The sequence below is a fragment of the Bombus terrestris genome, unplaced genomic scaffold (genome assembly GCF_910591885.1).
Source record: "Bombus terrestris unplaced genomic scaffold, iyBomTerr1.2, whole genome shotgun sequence".
NCBI lineage: Eukaryota > Metazoa > Arthropoda > Insecta > Hymenoptera > Apidae > Bombus > Bombus terrestris.
The window spans coordinates 2,511,377-2,532,480 of NW_025963555.1; positions in this window are offsets into that span (position 1 = coordinate 2,511,377).

The following is a 21,104-nucleotide window of genomic DNA, read 5'->3' on the forward strand; positions in this document are numbered from 1 at the left end:
TGTCAGTAGGCAATAGGATAAAGACTTTCGGCTCCTCGGGCTTGTGCGAATATTTCAATGTCCCCATGTGCCAAATAGTTGGATTGTAACACACCTCTCCGCGTCCCTCGCTCGCCGTGCTCGCTCGAGAGCTTTAGCCTAACCGAAAACCAATCCCTCTTGCGTTAGTCATTCGACATGGAGGCGACTTATTTCAAATTTGGGAACGTGTCTGGTCGGATGTGAGGTTGGACTAAATTTTTACGAGCGAGCGGAGCGAGCGAGCAACGATCACAATTTCCAAGCTATACATATACCTTATATTGCCTTGCATATAATTCGCGTTATTACCTAATTTTGTCAGACATTTCGGACATCACATTGCACTGTACGATGTGGAAATAATACTATTTATGTGAAACTATTCATAAACTGTATACATTTGTCAGTAGGCAATAGGATAAAGACTTCCGGCTCCTCGGGCTGGTGCGAATATTTGAATGTCCCAATGTGCCAAACCGATGGATTGTGACACACCTTTACGCGTATCTCGCTCGCTGCGCTCGCTCGAAAGCTATAGCCTAACCTAAAACCAATCCATCTTGCGTTCATTATTCGATATGGTGGCGACATATTTCGAATTTGCGGACGTATCGGATCGGTTGTGAGGATGGACTAGATTTTTACAAGCGAGCGGAGCGAGCGGGCAACGATCACAATTTCCAAGCTATACATATACCTTATATTGCCTTGCATATAATTCGCGTTATTACCTAATTTTGCCAGACATTTCGGACATCACATTGCACTGTACGATGTGGAAATAATACTATTTATGTGAAACTATTCATAAACTGTATACATTTGTCAGTAGGCAATAGGATAAAGACTTCCGGCTCCTCGGGCTGGTGCGAATATTTGAATGTCCCAATGTGCCAAACCGATGGACTGTGACACACCTCTCCGCGTGCCTCGCTCGCCATGCTCGCTCGAAAGCTATAGCCTAACCGAAAACCAATCGCTCTTGCGTTAGTCACTCGACATGGAGGCGACTTATTTCAAATTTGGCAACGTGACGGAGCGGATGTGAGGTTGGACTAAATTTTCACGAGCGAGCGGAGCGAGCGAGCAACGGTCACAATTTCCAAGCTATACATATACCTTATATTGCCTTGCATATAATTCGCGTTATTACCTAATTTTGTCAGACATTTCGGACATCACATTGCACTGTAGTATGTGGAAATAGTACTATTTATGTGAAACTATTCATAAACTGTAAACATTTGTCAGTAGGCAATAGGATAAATACTTCCTGCTCCTCGGGCTGGTGCGAATATTTCAATGTCCGTATCTGCCAAACCGTTGGTTTGTGACACACCTTTACGCGTATCTCGCTCGCTGCGCTCGCTCGAAAACTATAGCCTAAGCTAAAACCAATCCATCTTACGTTCATTATTCGATATGGTGGCGACATATTTCGAATTTGCGAACGTGTCTGATCGGTTGTGAGGTTGGACAGGATTTTTACGAGCGAGCGGAGCGAGCGAGCAACGATCACAATTTCCAAGCTATACATATACCGTATATTGCCTTGCATATATTTCGTGTTATTAACTAATTTTGTCAGACATTTCGGACATCACATTGCACTGTAGTATGTGGAAATAGTACTATTTATGTGAAACTATTCATAAACTGTATACATTTATCAGTAGGCAATAGGATAAAGACTTCCGGCTCCTCGGGCTGGTGCGAATATTAGAATGTCCCAATGTGCCAAACCGATGGATTGTGACACACCTTTACGCGTATCTCGCTCGCTGCGCTCGCTCGAAAACTATAGCCTAACCTAAAACCAATCCATCTTGCGTTCATTATTCGATATGGTGGCGACTTATTTCAAATTTGGGAACGTGTCGGAGCGGATGTGAGGTTGGACTAAATTTTCACGAGCGAGCGGAGCGGGCGAGCAACGATCACAATTACCAAGCTATACATATACCTTATATTGCCTTGCATATATTTCGTGTTATTACCTACTTTTGTCAGCCATTTCGGACATCATATTGCACTGTGGTATGTGGAAATAGTACTATTTATGTGAAACTATTCATAAACTGTAAACATTTGTCAGTAGGCAATAGGATAAAGACTTTCGGCTCCTCGGGCTTGTGCGAATATTTCAATGTCCCCATGTGCCAAATAGTTGGATTGTAACACACCTCTCCGCGTCCCTCGCTCGCCGTGCTCGCTCGAGAGCTTTAGCCTAACCGAAAACCAATCCCTCTTGCGTCAGTCATTCGACATGGAGGCGACTTATTTCAAATTTGGGAACGTGTCTGGTCGGATGTGAGGTTGGACTAAATTTTTACGAGCGAGCGGAGCGAGCGAGCAACGATCACAATTTCCAAGCTATACATATACCTTATATTGCCTTGCATATAATTCGCGTTATTACCTAATTTTGTCAGACATTTCGGACATCACATTGCACTGTACGATGTGGAAATAATACTATTTATGTGAAACTATTCATAAACTGTATACATTTGTCAGTAGGCAATAGGATAAAGACTTCCGGCTCCTCGGGCTGGTGCGAATATTTGAATGTCCCAATGTGCCAAACCGATGGATTGTGACACACCTTTACGCGTATCTCGCTCGCTGCGCTCGCTCGAAAGCTATAGCCTAACCTAAAACCAATCCATCTTGCGTTCATTATTCGATATGGTGGCGACATATTTCGAATTTGCGGACGTATCGGATCGGTTGTGAGGATGGACTAGATTTTTACAAGCGAGCGGAGCGAGCGGGCAACGATCACAATTTCCAAGCTATACATATACCTTATATTGCCTTGCATATAATTCGCGTTATTACCTAATTTTGCCAGACATTTCGGACATCACATTGCACTGTACGATGTGGAAATAATACTATTTATGTGAAACTATTCATAAACTGTATACATTTGTCAGTAGGCAATAGGATAAAGACTTCCGGCTCCTCGGGCTGGTGCGAATATTTGAATGTCCCAATGTGCCAAACCGATGGACTGTGACACACCTCTCCGCGTGCCTCGCTCGCCATGCTCGCTCGAAAGCTATAGCCTAACCGAAAACCAATCGCTCTTGCGTTAGTCACTCGACATGGAGGCGACTTATTTCAAATTTGGCAACGTGACGGAGCGGATGTGAGGTTGGACTAAATTTTCACGAGCGAGCGGAGCGAGCGAGCAACGGTCACAATTTCCAAGCTATACATATACCTTATATTGCCTTGCATATAATTCGCGTTATTACCTAATTTTGTCAGACATTTCGGACATCACATTGCACTGTAGTATGTGGAAATAGTACTATTTATGTGAAACTATTCATAAACTGTAAACATTTGTCAGTAGGCAATAGGATAAATACTTCCTGCTCCTCGGGCTGGTGCGAATATTTCAATGTCCGTATCTGCCAAACCGTTGGTTTGTGACACACCTTTACGCGTATCTCGCTCGCTGCGCTCGCTCGAAAACTATAGCCTAAGCTAAAACCAATCCATCTTACGTTCATTATTCGATATGGTGGCGACATATTTCGAATTTGCGAACGTGTCTGATCGGTTGTGATGTTGGACAGGATTTTTACGAGCGAGCGGAGCGAGCGAGCAACGATCACAATTTCCAAGCTATACATATACCGTATATTGCCTTGCATATATTTCGTGTTATTAACTAATTTTGTCAGACATTTCGGACATCACATTGCACTGTAGTATGTGGAAATAGTACTATTTATGTGAAACTATTCATAAACTGTATACATTTATCAGTAGGCAATAGGATAAAGACTTCCGGCTCCTCGGGCTGGTGCGAATATTAGAATGTCCCAATGTGCCAAACCGATGGATTGTGACACACCTTTACGCGTATCTCGCTCGCTGCGCTCGCTCGAAAACTATAGCCTAACCTAAAACCAATCCATCTTGCGTTCATTATTCGATATGGTGGCGACATATTTCAAATTTGGGTACGTGTCGGATCGGATGTGAGGTTGGAATAAATTTTTATGAGCGAGCGGAGCGAGCGAGCATCGGTCACAATTTCCAAGCTATACATATACCTTATATTGCCTTGCATATATTTCGTGTTATTACCTTATTTTGTCAGCCATTTCGGACATCACATTGCACTGTGGTATGTGGAAATAGTACTATTTATGTGAAACTATTCATAAACTGTAAACATTTGACAGTAGGCAATAGGATAAAGACTTCCGGCTCCTCGGGCTGGTGCGAATATTTCAATGTCCGTATGTGCCAAACCGATGGACTGTGACACACCTCTCCGCGTGCCTCGCTCGCCATGCTCGCTCGAAAGCTATAGCCTAACCGAAAACCAATCCCTCTTGCGTTAGTCACTCGACATGGAGGCGACTTATTTCAAATTTGGGAACGTGTCGGAGCGGATGTGAGGTTGGACTAAATTTTCACGAGCGAGCGGAGCGGGCGAGCAACGATCACAATTTCCAAGCTATACATATACCTTATATTGCCTTGCATATATTTCGTGTTATTACCTACTTTTGTCAGCCATTTCGGACATCACATTGCACTGTGGTATGTGGAAATAGTACTATTTATGTGAAACTATTCATAAACTGTAAACATTTGTCAGTAGGCAATAGGATAAAGACTTTCGGCTCCTCGGGCTTGTGCGAATATTTCAATGTCCCCATGTGCCAAATAGTTGGATTGTGACACACCTCTCCGCGTCCCTCGCTCGCCATGCTCGCTCGAAAGCTATAGCCTAACCGAAAACCAATCCCTCTTGCGTTAGTCATTCGACATGGAGGCGACTTATTTCAAATTTGGGAACGTGTCTGGTCGGATGTGAGGTTGGACTAAATTTTTACGAGCGAGCGGAGCGAGCGAGCAACTGTCACAATTTCCAAGCTATACATATACCTTATATTGCCTTGCATATATTTCGTGTTATTACCTTATTTTGTCAGCCATTTCTGACATCACATTGCACTGTAGTATGTGGAAATAGTACTATTTATGTGAAACTATTCATAAACTGTAAACATTTGTCAGTAGGCAATAGGATAAATACTTCCGGCTCCTCGGGCTGGTGCGAATATTTCAATGTCCGTATGTGCCAAACCGATGGATTGTGACACACCTTTACGCGTACCTCGCTCGCTGCGCTCGCTCGAAAACTATAGCCTAACCTAAAACCAATCCATCTTGCGGTCATTATTCGATATGGTGGCGACATATTTCAAATTTGGGAACGTGGCGGATCGGATGTGAGGTTGGACTAAATTTTCACGAGCGAGCGGAGCGAGCGAGCAACGATCACAATTTCCAAGCTATACATATACCTTATATTACCTTGCACATATTTCGTGTTATTAGCTACTTTTGTCAGCCATTTCGGACATCATATTGCACTGTAGTATGTGGAAATAGTACTATTTATGTGAAACTATTCAGAAACTGTAAACATTTGTCAGTAGGCAATAGGATAAATACTTCCGGCTCCTCGGGCTGGTGCGAATATTTCAATGTCCGTATGTGCCAAACCGTTGGTTTGTGACACACCTTTACGCGTATCTCGCTCGCTGCGCTCGCTCGAAAGCTATAGCCTAACCTAAAACCAATCCATCTTGCGTTCATTATTCGATATGGTGGCGACATATTTCGAATTTGCGGACGTATCGGATCGGTTGTGAGGATGGACTAGATTTTTACAAGCGAGCGGAGCGAGCGGGCAACGATCACAATTTCCAAGCTATACATATACCTTATATTGCCTTGCATATAATTCGCGTTATTACCTAATTTTGTCAGACATTTCGGACATCACATTGCACTGTACGATGTGGAAATAATACTATTTATGTGAAACTATTCATAAACTGTATACATTTGTCAGTAGGCAATAGGATAAAGACTTCCGGCTCCTCGGGCTGGTGCGAATATTTGAATGTCCCAATGTGCCAAACCGATGGACTGTGACACACCTCTCCGCGTGCCTCGCTCGCCATGCTCGCTCGAAAGCTATAGCCTAACCGAAAACCAATCGCTCTTGCGTTAGTCACTCGACATGGAGGCGACTTATTTCAAATTTGGCAACGTGACGGAGCGGATGTGAGGTTGGACTAAATTTTCACGAGCGAGCGGAGCGAGCGAGCAACGGTCACAATTTCCAAGCTATACATATACCTTATATTGCCTTGCATATAATTCGCGTTATTACCTAATTTTGTCAGACATTTCGGACATCACATTGCACTGTAGTATGTGGAAATAGTACTATTTATGTGAAACTATTCATAAACTGTAAACATTTGTCAGTAGGCAATAGGATAAATACTTCCTGCTCCTCGGGCTGGTGCGAATATTTCAATGTCCGTATCTGCCAAACCGTTGGTTTGTGACACACCTTTACGCGTATCTCGCTCGCTGCACTCGCTCGAAAACTATAGCCTAACCTAAAACCAATCCATCTTACGTTCATTATTCGATATGGTGGCGACATATTTCAAATTTGGGAACGTGTCGGATCGGTTGTGAGGTTGGACAGGATTTTTACGAGCGAGCGGAGCGAGCGAGCAACGATCACAATTTCCAAGCTATACATATACCGTATATTGCCTTGCATATATTTCGTGTTATTAACTAATTTTGTCAGACATTTCGGACATCACATTGCACTGTAGTATGTGGAAATAGTACTATTTATGTGAAACTATTCATAAACTGTATACATTTATCAGTAGGCAATAGGATAAAGACTTCCGGCTCCTCGGGCTGGTGCGAATATTAGAATGTCCCAATGTGCCAAACCGATGGATTGTGACACACCTTTACGCGTATCTCGCTCGCTGCGCTCGCTCGAAAGCTATAGCCTAACCTAAAACCAATCCATCTTGCGTTCATTATTCGATATGGTGGCGACATATTTCAAATTTGGGAACGTGTCGGATCGGATGTGAGGTTGGACTAAATTTTTATGAGCGAGCGGAGCGAGCGAGCATCGGTCACAATTTCCAAGCTATACATATACCTTATATTGCCTTGCATATATTTCGTGTTATTACCTTATTTTGTCAGCCATTTCGGACATCACATTGCACTGTGGTATGTGGAAATAGTACTATTTATGTGAAACTATTCATAAACTGTAAACATTTGACAGTAGGCAATAGGATAAAGACTTCCGGCTCCTCGGGCTGGTGCGAATATTTCAATGTCCGTATGTGCCAAACCGATGGACTGTGACACACCTCTCCGCGTGCCTCGCTCGCCATGCTCGCTCGAAAGCTATAGCCTAACCGAAAACCAATCCCTCTTGCGTTAGTCACTCGACATGGAGGCGACTTATTTCAAATTTGGGAACGTGTCGGAGCGGATGTGAGGTTGGACTAAATTTTCACGAGCGAGCGGAGCGGGCGAGCAACGATCACAATTTCCAAGCTATACATATACCTTATATTGCCTTGCATATATTTCGTGTTATTACCTACTTTTGTCAGCCATTTCGGACATCATATTGCACTGTGGTATGTGGAAATAGTACTATTTATGTGAAACTATTCATAAACTGTAAACATTTGTCAGTAGGCAATAGGATAAAGACTTTCGGCTCCTCGGGCTTGTGCGAATATTTCAATGTCCCCATGTGCCAAATAGTTGGATTGTAACACACCTCTCCGCGTCCCTCGCTCGCCGTGCTCGCTCGAAAGCTATAGCCTAACCGAAAACCAATCCCTCTTGCGTTAGTCATTCGACATGGAGGCGACTTATTTCAAATTTGGCAACGTGACGGAGCGGATGTGAGGTTGGACTAAATTTTCACGAGCGAGCGGAGCGAGCGAGCAACGGTCACAATTTCCAAGCTATACATATACCTTATATTGCCTTGCATATAATTCGCGTTATTACCTAATTTTGTCAGACATTTCGGACATCACATTGCACTGTAGTATGTGGAAATAGTACTATTTATGTGAAACTATTCATAAACTGTAAACATTTGTCAGTAGGCAATAGGATAAATACTTCCTGCTCCTCGGGCTGGTGCGAATATTTCAATGTCCGTATCTGCCAAACCGTTGGTTTGTGACACACCTTTACGCGTATCTCGCTCGCTGCGCTCGCTCGAAAACTATAGCCTAACCTAAAACCAATCCATCTTACGTTCATTATTCGACATGGTGGCGACATATTTCGAATTTGCGAACGTGTCTGATCGGTTGTGAGGTTGGACAGGATTTTTACGAGCGAGCGGAGCGAGCGAGCAACGATCACAATTTCCAAGCTATACATATACCGTATATTGCCTTGCATATATATCGTGTTATTAACTAATTTTGTCAGACATTTCGGACATCACATTGCACTGTAGTATGTGGAAATAGTACTATTTATGTGAAACTATTCATAAACTGTATACATTTATCAGTAGGCAATAGGATAAAGACTTCCGGCTCCTCGGGCTGGTGCGAATATTAGAATGTCCCAATGTGCCAAACCGATGGATTGTGACACACCTTTACGCGTATCTCGCTCGCTGCGCTCGCTCGAAAACTATAGCCTAACCTAAAACCAATCCATCTTGCGTTCATTATTCGATATGGTGGCGACATATTTCAAATTTGGGAACGTGTCGGATCGGATGTGAGGTTGGACTAAATTTTTATGAGCGAGCGGAGCGAGCGAGCATCGGTCACAATTTCCAAGCTATACATATACCTTATATTGCCTTGCATATATTTCGTGTTATTACCTTATTTTGTCAGCCATTTCGGACATCACATTGCACTGTGGTATGTGGAAATAGTACTATTTATGTGAAACTATTCATAAACTGTAAACATTTGACAGTAGGCAATAGGATAAAGACTTCCGGCTCCTCGAGCTGGTGCGAATATTTCAATGTCCGTATGTGCCAAACCGATGGACTGTGACACACCTCTCCGCGTCCCACGCTCGCCATGCTCGCTCGAAAGCTATAGCCTAACCGAAAACCAATCCCTCTTGCGTTAGTCACTCGACATGGAGGCGACTTATTTCAAATTTGGGAACGTGTCGGAGCGGATGTGAGGTTGGACTAAATTTTCACGAGCGAGCGGAGCGGGCGAGCAACGATCACAATTTCCAAGCTATACATATACCTTATATTGCCTTGCATATATTTCGTGTTATTACCTACTTTTGTCAGCCATTTCGGACATCATATTGCACTGTGGTATGTGGAAATAGTACTATTTATGTGAAACTATTCATAAACTGTAAACATTTGTCAGTAGGCAATAGGATAAAGACTTTCGGCTCCTCGGGCTTGTGCGAATATTTCAATGTCCCCATGTGCCAAATAGTTGGATTGTAACATACCTCTCCGCGTCCCTCGCTCGCCGTGCTCGCTCGAAAGCTATAGCCTAACCGAAAACCAATCGCTCTTGCGTTAGTCATTCCACATGGAGGCGACTTATTTCAAATTTGGGAACGTGTCTGGACGGATGTGAGGTTGGACTAAATTTTTACGAGCGAGCGGAGCGAGCGAGCAACGATCACAATTTCCAAGCTATACATATACCGTATATTGCCTTGCATATATGTCTTGTTATTAACTAATTCTGTCAGACATTTCGGACATCACATTGCACTGTAGTATGTGGAAGTAGTACTATTTATGTGAAACTATTCATAAACTGTATACATTTATCAGTAGGCAATAGGATAAAGACTTCCGGCTCCTCGGGCTGGTGCGAATATTTGAATGTCCCAATGTGCCAAACCGATGGATTGTGACACACCTTTACGAGTACCTCGCTCGCTGCGCTCGCTCGAAAACTATAGCCTATCCTAAAACCAATCCATCTTGCGGTCATTATTCGATATGGTGGCGACATATTTCAAATTTGGGAACGTGTCGGATCGGATGTGAGGTTGGACTAAATTTTCACGAGCGAGCGGAGCGAGCGAGCAACGATCACAATTTCCAAGCTATACATATACCTTATATTGCCTTGCATATAATTCGCGTTATTACCTACTTTTGTCAGCCATTTCGGACATCATATTGCACTGTAGTATGTGGAAATAGTACTATTTATGTGAAACTATTCAGAAACTGTAAACATTTGTCAGTAGGCAATAGGATAAATACTTCCGGCTCCTCGGGCTGGTGCGAATATTTCAATGTCCGTATGTGCCAAACCGTTGGTTTGTGACACACCTTTACGCGTATCTCGCTCGCTGCGCTCGCTCGAAAGCTATAGCCTAACCTAAAACCAATCCATCTTGCGTTCATTATTCGATATGGTGGCGACATATTTCGAATTTGCGGACGTATCGGATCGGTTGTGAGGATGGACTAGATTTTTACAAGCGAGCGGAGCGAGCGGGCAACGATCACAATTTCCAAGCTATACATATACCTTATATTGCCTTGCATATAATTCGCGTTATTACCTAATTTTGTCAGACATTTCGGACATCACATTGCACTGTACGATGTGGAAATAATACTATTTATGTGAAACTATTCATAAACTGTATACATTTGTCAGTAGGCAATAGGATAAAGACTTCCGGCTCCTCGGGCTGGTGCGAATATTTGAATGTCCCAATGTGCCAAACCGATGGACTGTGACACACCTCTCCGCGTGCCTCGCTCGCCATGCTCGCTCGAAAGCTATAGCCTAACCGAAAACCAATCGCTCTTGCGTTAGTCACTCGACATGGAGGCGACTTATTTCAAATTTGGCAACGTGACGGAGCGGATGTGAGGTTGGACTAAATTTTCACGAGCGAGCGGAGCGAGCGAGCAACGGTCACAATTTCCAAGCTATACATATACCTTATATTGCCTTGCATATAATTCGCCTTATTACCTAATTTTGTCAGACATTTCGGACATCACATTGCACTGTAGTATGTGGAAATAGTACTATTTATGTGAAACTATTCATAAACTGTTAACATTTGTCAGTAGGCAATAGGATAAATACTTCCTGCTCCTCGGGCTGGTGCGAATATTTCAATGTCCGTATCTGCCAAACCGTTGGTTTGTGACACACCTTTACGCGTATCTCGCTCGCTGCGCTCGCTCGAAAACTATAGCCTAACCGAAAACCAATCCCTCTTGCGTTCATTATTCGATATGGCGGCGACATATTTCGAATTTGCGAACGTGTCGGATCGGTTGTGAGGTTGGACAGGATTTTTACGAGCGAGCGCAGCGAGCGAGCAACGATCACAATTTGCAAGCCATACACATACCTTATATTGCCTTGCATATATTTCGTGCTATTACCTAATTTTGTCAGACATTTCGGACATCACATTGCACTAGACTATGTGGAAGTAGTACTATTTGTATGAAACTATTCATAAACTGTAAACATTTATCAGTAGGCAATAGGATAAAGACTTCCGGCTCCTCGGGCTGGTGCGAATATTAGAATGTCCCAATGTGCCAAACCGATGGATTGTGACACACCTTTACGCGTATCTCGCTCGCTGCGCTCGCTCGAAAACTATAGCCTATCCTAAAACCCATCCATCTTGCGTTCATTATTCGATATGGTGGCGACATATTTCAAATTTGGGAACGTGTCGGATCGGATGTGAGGTTGGACTAAATTTTTATGAGCGAGCGGAGCGAGCGAGCATCGGTCACAATTTCCAAGCTATACATATACCTTATATTGCCTTGCATATATTTCGTGTTATTACCTTATTTTGTCAGCCATTTCGGACATCACATTGCACTGTGGTATGTGGAAATAGTACTATTTATGTGAAACTATTCATAAACTGTAAACATTTGACAGTAGGCAATAGGATAAAGACTTCCGGCTCCTCGAGCTGGTGCGAATATTTCAATGTCCCTATGTGCCAAACCGATGGACTGTGACACACCTCTCCGCGTGCCTCGCTCGCCATGCTCGCTCGAAAGCTATAGCCTAACCGAAAACCAATCCCTCTTGCGTTAGTCACTCGACATGGAGGCGACTTATTTCAAATTTGGGAACGTGTCGGAGCGGATGTGAGGTTGGACTAAATTTTCACGAGCGAGCGGAGCGGGCGAGCAACGATCACAATTTCCAAGCTATACATATACCTTATATTGCCTTGCATATATTTCGTGTTATTACCTACTTTTGTCAGCCATTTCGGACATCATATTGCACTGTGGTATGTGGAAATAGTACTATTTATGTGAAACTATTCATAAACTGTAAACATTTGTCAGTAGGCAATAGGATAAAGACTTTCGGCTCCTCGGGCTTGTGCGAATATTTCAATGTCCCCATGTGCCAAATAGTTGGATTGTAACATACCTCTCCGCGTCCCTCGCTCGCCGTGCTCGCTCGAAAGCTATAGCCTAACCGAAAACCAATCGCTCTTGCGTTAGTCATTCGACATGGAGGCGACTTATTTCAAATTTGGGAACGTGTCTGGACGGATGTGAGGTTGGACTAAATTTTTACGAGCGAGCGGAGCGAGCGAGCAACTGTCACAATTTCCAAGCTATACATATACCTTATACTGCCTTGCATATATTTCGTGTTATTACCTTATTTTGTCAGCCATTTCGGACATCACATTGCACTGTAGTATGTGGAAATAGTACTATTTATGTGAAACTATTCATAAACTGTAAACATTTGTCAGTAGGCAATAGGATAAATACTTCCGGCTCCTCGGGCTGGTGCGAATATTTCAATGTCCGTATGTACCAAACCGTTGGTTTGTGACACACCTTTACGCGGATCTCGCTCGCTGCGCTCGCTCGAAAGCTATAGCCTAACCTAAAACCAATCCATCTTACGTTCATTATTCGATATGGTGGCGACATATTTCGAATTTGCGAACGTGTCTGATCGGTTGTGAGGTTGGACAGGATTTTTACGAGCGAGCGGAGCGAGCGAGCAACGATCACAATTTCCAAGCTATACATATACCGTATATTGCCTTGCATATATTTCGTGTTATTAACTAATTTTGTCAGACATTTCGGACATCACATTGCACTGTAGTATGTGGAAATAGTACTATTTATGTGAAACTATTCATAAACTGTATACATTTATCAGTAGGCAATAGGATAAAGACTTCCGGCTCCTCGGGCTGGTGCGAATATTAGAATGTCCCAATGTGCCAAACCGATGGATTGTGACACACCTCTCCGCGTGCCTCGCTCGCCATGCTCGCTCGAAAGCTATAGCCTAACCGAAAACCAATCCCTCTTGCGTTAGTCACTCGACATGGAGGCGACTTATTTCAAATTTGGGAACGTGTCGGAGCGGATGTGAGGTTGGACTAAATTTTCACGAGCGAGCGGAGCGGGCGAGCAACGATCACAATTTCCAAGCTATACATATACCTTATATTGCCTTGCATATATTTCGTGTTATTACCTACTTTTGTCAGCCATTTCGGACATCATATTGCACTGTGGTATGTGGAAATAGTACTATTTATGTGAAACTATTCATAAACTGTAAACATTTGTCAGTAGGCAATAGGATAAAGACTTTCGGCTCCTCGGGCTTTTGCGAATATTTCAATGTCCCCATGTGCCAAATAGTTGGATTGTAACACACCTCTCCGCGTCCCTCGCTCGCCGTGCTCGCTCGAAAGCTTTAGCCTAACCGAAAACCAATCCCTCTTGCGTTAGTCATTCGACATGGAGGCGACTTATTTCAAATTTGGGAACGTGTCTGGTCGGATGTGAGGTTGGACTAAATTTTTACGAGCGAGCGGAGCGAGCGAGCAACGATCACAATTTCCAAGCTATACATATACCTTATATTGCCTTGCATATAATTCGCGTTATTACCTAATTTTGTCAGACATTTCGGACATCACATTGCACTGTACGATGTGGAAATAATACTATTTACGTGAAACTATTCATAAACTGTATACATTTGTCAGTAGGCAATAGGATAAAGACTTCCGGCTCCTCGGGCTGGTGCGAATATTTGAATGTCCCAATGTGCCAAACCGATGGATTGTGACACACCGTTACGCGTATCTCGCTCGCTGCGCTCGCTCGAAAGCTATAGCCTAACCTAAAACCAATCAATCTTGCGTTCATTATTCGATATGGTGGCGACATATTTCGAATTTGCGGACGTATCGGATCGGTTGTGAGGATGGACTAGATTTTTACAAGCGAGCGGAGCGAGCGGGCAACGATCACAATTTCCAAGCTATACATATACCTTATATTGCCTTGCATATAATTCGCGTTATTACCTAATTTTGCCAGACATTTCGGACATCACATTGCACTGTACGATGTGGAAATAATACTATTTATGTGAAACTATTCATAAACTGTATACATTTGTCAGTAGGCAATAGGATAAAGACTTCCGGCTCCTCGGGCTGGTGCGAATATTTGAATGTCCCAATGTGCCAAACCGATGGACTGTGACACACCGTTACGCGTATCTCGCTCGCCATGCTCGCTCGAAAGCTATAGCCTAACCGAAAACCAATCGCTCTTGCGTTAGTCACTCGACATGGAGGCGACTTATTTCAAATTTGGCAACGTGACGGAGCGGATGTGAGGTTGGACTAAATTTTCACGAGCGAGCGGAGCGAGCGAGCAACGGTCACAATTTCCAAGCTATACATATACCTTATATTGCCTTGCATATAATTCGCGTTATTACCTAATTTTGTCAGACATTTCGGACATCACATTGCACTGTAGTATGTGGAAATAGTACTATTTATGTGAAACTATTCATAAACTGTAAACATTTGTCAGTAGGCAATAGGATAAATACTTCCTGCTCCTCGGGCTGGTGCGAATATTTCAATGTCCGTATCTGCCAAACCGTTGGTTTGTGACACACCTTTACGCGTATCTCGCTCGCTGCGCTCGCTCGAAAACTATAGCCTAACCTAAAACCAATCCATCTTACGTTCATTATTCGATATGGTGGCGACATATTTCGAATTTGCGAACGTGTCTGATCGGTTGTGAGGTTGGACAGGATTTTTACGAGCGAGCGGAGCGAGCGAGCAACGATCACAATTTCCAAGCTATACATATACCGTATATTGCCTTGCATATATTTCTTGTTATTAACTAATTTTGTCAGACATTTCGGACATCACATTGCACTGTAGTATGTGGAAATAGTACTATTTATGTGAAACTATTCATAAACTGTATACATTTATCAGTAGGCAATAGGATAAAGACTTCCGGCTCCTCGGGCTGGTGCGAATATTTGAATGTCCCAATGTGCCAAACCGATGGATTGTGACACACCTTTACGTGTACCTCGCTCGCTGCGCTCGCTCGAAAACTATAGCCTAACCTGAAACCAATCCATCTTGCGTTCATTATTCGATATGGTGGCGACATATTTCAAATTTGGGAACGTGTCGGATCGGATGTGAGGTTGGACTAAATTTTTATGAGCGAGCGGAGCGAGCGAGCGTCGGTCACAATTTCCAAGCTATACATATACCTTATATTGCCTTGCATATATTTCGTGTTATTACCTTATTTTGTCAGCCATTTCGGACATCACATTGCACTGTGGTATGTGGAAATAGTACTATTTATGTGAAACTATTCATAAACTGTAAACATTTGACAGTAGGCAATAGGATAAAGACTTCCGGCTCCTCGGGCTGGTGCGAATATTTCAATGTCCGTATGTGCCAAACCGATGGACTGTGACACACCTCTCCGCGTGCCTCGCTCGCCATGCTCGCTCGAAAGCTATAGCCTAACCGAAAACCAATCCCTCTTGCGTTAGTCACTCGACATGGAGGCGACTTATTTCAAATTTGGGAACGTGTCGGAGCGGATGTGAGGTTGGACTAAATTTTCACGAGCGAGCGGAGCGGGCGAGCAACGATCACAATTTCCAAGCTATACATATACCTTATATTGCCTTGCATATATTTCGTGTTATTACCTACTTTTGTCAGCCATTTCGGACATCATATTGCACTGTGGTATGTGGAAATAGTACTATTTATGTGAAACTATTCATAAACTGTAAACATTTGTCAGTAGGCAATAGGATAAAGACTTTCGGCTCCTCGGGCTTGTGCGAATATTTCAATGTCCCCATGTGCCAAATAGTTGGATTGTAACACACCTCTCCGCGTCCCTCGCTCGCCGTGCTCGCTCGAAAGCTATAGCCTAACCGAAAACCAATCCCTCTTGCGTTAGTCATTCGACATGGAGGCGACTTATTTCAAATTTGGGAACGTGTCTGGTCGGATGTGAGGTTGGACTAAATTTTTACGAGCGAGCGGAGCGAGCGAGCAACTGTCACAATTTCCAAGCTATACATATACCTTATATTGCCTTGCATATATTTCGTGTTATTACCTTATTTTGTCAGCCATTTCTGACATCACATTGCACTGTACGATGTGGAAATAATACTATTTACGTGAAACTATTCATAAACTGTAAACATTTGTCAGTAGGCAATAGGATAAATACTTCCGGCTCCTCGGGCTGGTGCGAATATTTCAATGTCCGTATGTGCCAAACCGTTGGTTTGTGACACACCTTTACGCGGATCTCGCTCGCTGCGCTCGCTCGAAAGCTATAGCCTAACCTAAAACCAATCCATCTTACGTTCATTATTCGATATGGTGGCGACATATTTCGAATTTGCGAACGTGTCTGATCGGTTGTGAGGTTGGACAGGATTTTTACGAGCGAGCGGAGCGAGCGAGCAACGATCACAATTTCCAAGCTATACATATACCGTATATTGCCTTGCATATATTTCTTGTTATTAACTAATTTTGTCAGACATTTCGGACATCACATTGCACTGTAGTATGTGGAAGTAGTACTATTTATGTGAAACTATTCATAAACTGTATACATTTATCAGTAGGCAATAGGATAAAGACTTCCGGCTCCTCGGGCTGGTGCGAATATTTGAATGTCCCAATGTGCCAAACCGATTGGTTGTGACACACCTTTACGCGTACCTCGCTCGCTGCGCTCGCTCGAAAACTATAGCCTAACCTAAAACCAATCCATCTTGCGGTCATTATTCGATATGGTGGCGACATATTTCAAATTTGGGAACGTGTCGGATCGGATGTGAGGTTGGACTAAATTTTCACGAGCGAGCGGAGCGAGCGAGCAACGATCACAATTTCCAAGCTATACATATACCTTATATTACCTTGCACATATTTCGTGTTATTAGCTACTTTTGTCAGCCATTTCGGACATCACATTGCACTGTGGTATGTGGAAATAGTACTATTTATGTGAAACTATTCATAAACTGTAAACATTTGACAGTAGGCAATAGGATAAATACTTCCTGCTCCTCGGGCTGGTGCGAATATTTGAATGTCCCAATGTGCCAAACCGATGGACTGTGACACACCTCTCCGCGTGCCTCGCTCGCCATGCTCGCTCGAAAGCTATAGCCTAACCGAAAACCAATCGCTCTTGCGTTAGTCACTCGACATGGAGGCGACTTATTTCAAATTTGGCAACGTGACGGAGCGGATGTGAGGTTGGACTAAATTTTCACGAGCGAGCGGAGCGAGCGAGCAACGGTCACAATTTCCAAGCTATACATATACCTTATATTGCCTTGCATATAATTCGCCTTATTACCTAATTTTGTCAGACATTTCGGACATCACATTGCACTGTAGTATGTGGAAATAGTACTATTTATGTGAAACTATTCATAAACTGTAAACATTTGTCAGTAGGCAATAGGATAAATACTTCCTGCTCCTCGGGCTGGTGCGAATATTTCAATGTCCGTATCTGCCAAACCGTTGGTTTGTGACACACCTTTACGCGTATCTCGCTCGCTGCGCTCGCTCGAAAACTATAGCCTAACCGAAAACCAATCCCTCTTGCGTTCATTATTCGATATGGCGGCGACATATTTCGAATTTGCGAACGTGTCGGATCGGTTGTGAGGTTGGACAGGATTTTTACGAGCGAGCGGAGCGGGCGAGCAACGATCACAATTTCCAAGCTATACATATACCTTATATTGCCTTGCATATATTTCGTGTTATTACCTACTTTTGTCAGCCATTTCGGACATCATATTGCACTGTGGTATGTGGAAATAGTACTATTTATGTGAAACTATTCATAAACTGTAAACATTTGTCAGTAGGCAATAGGATAAAGACTTTCGGCTCCTCGGGCTTGTGCGAATATTTCAATGTCCCCATGTGCCAAATAGTTGGATTGTAACATACCTCTCCGCGTCCCTCGCTCGCCGTGCTCGCTCGAAAGCTATAGCCTAACCGAAAACCAATCGCTCTTGCGTTAGTCATTCGACATGGAGGCGACTTATTTCAAATTTGGGAACGTGTCTGGACGGATGTGAGGTTGGACTAAATTTTTACGAGCGAGCGGAGCGAGCGAGCAACTGTCACAATTTCCAAGCTATACATATACCTTATACTGCCTTGCATATATTTCGTGTTATTACCTTATTTTGTCAGCCATTTCGGACATCACATTGCACTGTAGTATGTGGAAATAGTACTATTTATGTGAAACTATTCATAAACTGTAAACATTTGTCAGTAGGCAATAGGATAAATACTTCCGGCTCCTCGGGCTGGTGCGAATATTTCAATGTCCGTATGTACCAAACCGTTGGTTTGTGACACACCTTTACGCGGATCTCGCTCGCTGCGCTCGCTCGAAAGCTATAGCCTAACCTAAAACCAATCCATCTTACGTTCATTATTCGATATGGTGGCGACATATTTCGAATTTGCGAACGTGTCTGATCGGTTGTGAGGTTGGACAGGATTTTTACGAGCGAGCGGAGCGAGCGAGCAACGATCACAATTTCCAAGCTATACATATACCGTATATTGCCTTGCATATATTTCTTGTTATTAACTAATTTTGTCAGACATTTCGGACATCACATTGCACTGTAGTATGTGGAAATAGTACTATTTATGTGAAACTATTCATAAACTGTAAACATTTGTCAGTAGGCAATAGGATAAATACTTCCTGCTCCTCGGGCTGGTGCGAATATTTCAATGTCCGTATCTGCCAAACCGTTGGTTTGTGACACACCTTTACGCGTATCTCGCTCGCTGCGCTCGCTCGAAAACTATAGCCTAACCGAAAACCAATCCCTCTTGCGTTCATTATTCGATATGGCGGCGACATATTTCGAATTTGCGAACGTGTCGGATCGGTTGTGAGGTTGGACAGGATTTTTACGAGCGAGCGCAGCGAGCGAGCAACGATCACAATTTGCAAGCCATACACATACCTTATATTGCCTTGCATATATTTCGTGTTATTACCTTATTTTGTCAGCCATTTCTGACATCACATTGCACTGTACGATGTGGAAATAATACTATTTACGTGAAACTATTCATAAACTGTAAACATTTGTCAGTAGGCAATAGGATAAATACTTCCGGCTCCTCGGGCTGGTGCGAATATTTCAATGTCCGTATGTGCCAAACCGTTGGTTTGTGACACACCTTTACGCGGATCTCGCTCGCTGCGCTCGCTCGAAAGCTATAGCCTAACCTAAAACCAATCCATCTTACGTTCATTATTCGATATGGTGGCGACATATTTCGAATTTGCGAACGTGTCTGATCGGTTGTGAGGTTGGACAGGATTTTTACGAGCGAGCGGAGCGAGCGAGCAACGATCACAATTTCCAAGCTATACATATACCGTATATTGCCTTGCATATATTTCTTGTTATTAACTAATTTTGTCAGACATTTCGGACATCACATTGCACTGTAGTATGTGGAAGTAGTACTATTTATGTGAAACTATTCATAAACTGTATACATTTATCAGTAGGCAATAGGATAAAGACTTCCGGCTCCTCGGGCTGGTGCGAATATTTGAATGTCCCAATGTGCCAAACCGATGGATTGTGACACACCTTTACGCGTACCTCGCTCGCTGCGCTCGCTCGAAAACTATAGCCTAACCTAAAACCAATCCATCTTGCGGTCATTATTCGATATGGTGGCGACATATTTCAAATTTGGGAACGTGTCGGATCGGATGTGAGGTTGGACTAAATTTTCACGAGCGAGCGGAGCGAGCGAGCAACGATCACAATTTCCAAGCTATACATATACCTTATATTACCTTGCACATATTTCGTGTTATTAGCTACTTTTGTCAGCCATTTCGGACATCACATTGCACTGTAGTATGTGGAAATAGTACTATTTATGTGAAACTATTCATAAACTGTAAACATTTGTCAGTAGGCAATAGGATAAATACTTCCGGCTCCTCGGGCTGGTGCGAATATTTCAATGTCCGTATGTGCCAAACCGTTGGTTTGTGACACACCTTTACGCGTATGTCGCTCGCTGCGCTCGCTCGAAAGCTATAGCCTAACCTAAAACCAATCCATCTTGCGTTCATTATTCGATATGGTGGCGACATATTTCGAATTTGCGGACGTATCGGATCGGTTGTGAGGATGGACTAGATTTTTACAAGCGAGGGGAGCGAGCGGGCAACGATCACAATTTCCAAGCTATACATATACCTTATATTGCCTTGCATATAATTCGCGTTATTACCTAATTTTGTCAGACATTTCGGACATCACATTGCACTGTACGATGTGGAAATAATACTATTTATGTGAAACTATTCATAAACTGTATACAATTGTCAGTAGGCAATAGGATAAAGACTTCCGGCTCCTCGGGCTGGTGCGAATATTTGAATGTCCCAATGTGCCAAACCGATGGACTGTGACACACCTCTCCGCGTGCCTCGCTCGCCATGCTCGCTCGAAAGCTATAGCCTAACCGAAAACCAATCGCTCTTGCGTTAGTCACTCGACATGGAGGCGACTTATTTCAAATTTGGCAACGTGACGGAGCGGATGTGAGGTTGGACTAAATTTTCACGAGCGAGCGGAGCGAGCGAGCAACGGTCACAATTTCCAAGCTATACATATACCTTATATTGCCTTGCATATAATTCGCGTTATTACCTAATTTTGTCAGACATTTCGGACATCACATTGCACTGTAGTATGTGGAAATAGTACTATTTATGTGAAACTATTCATAAACTGTAAACATTTGTC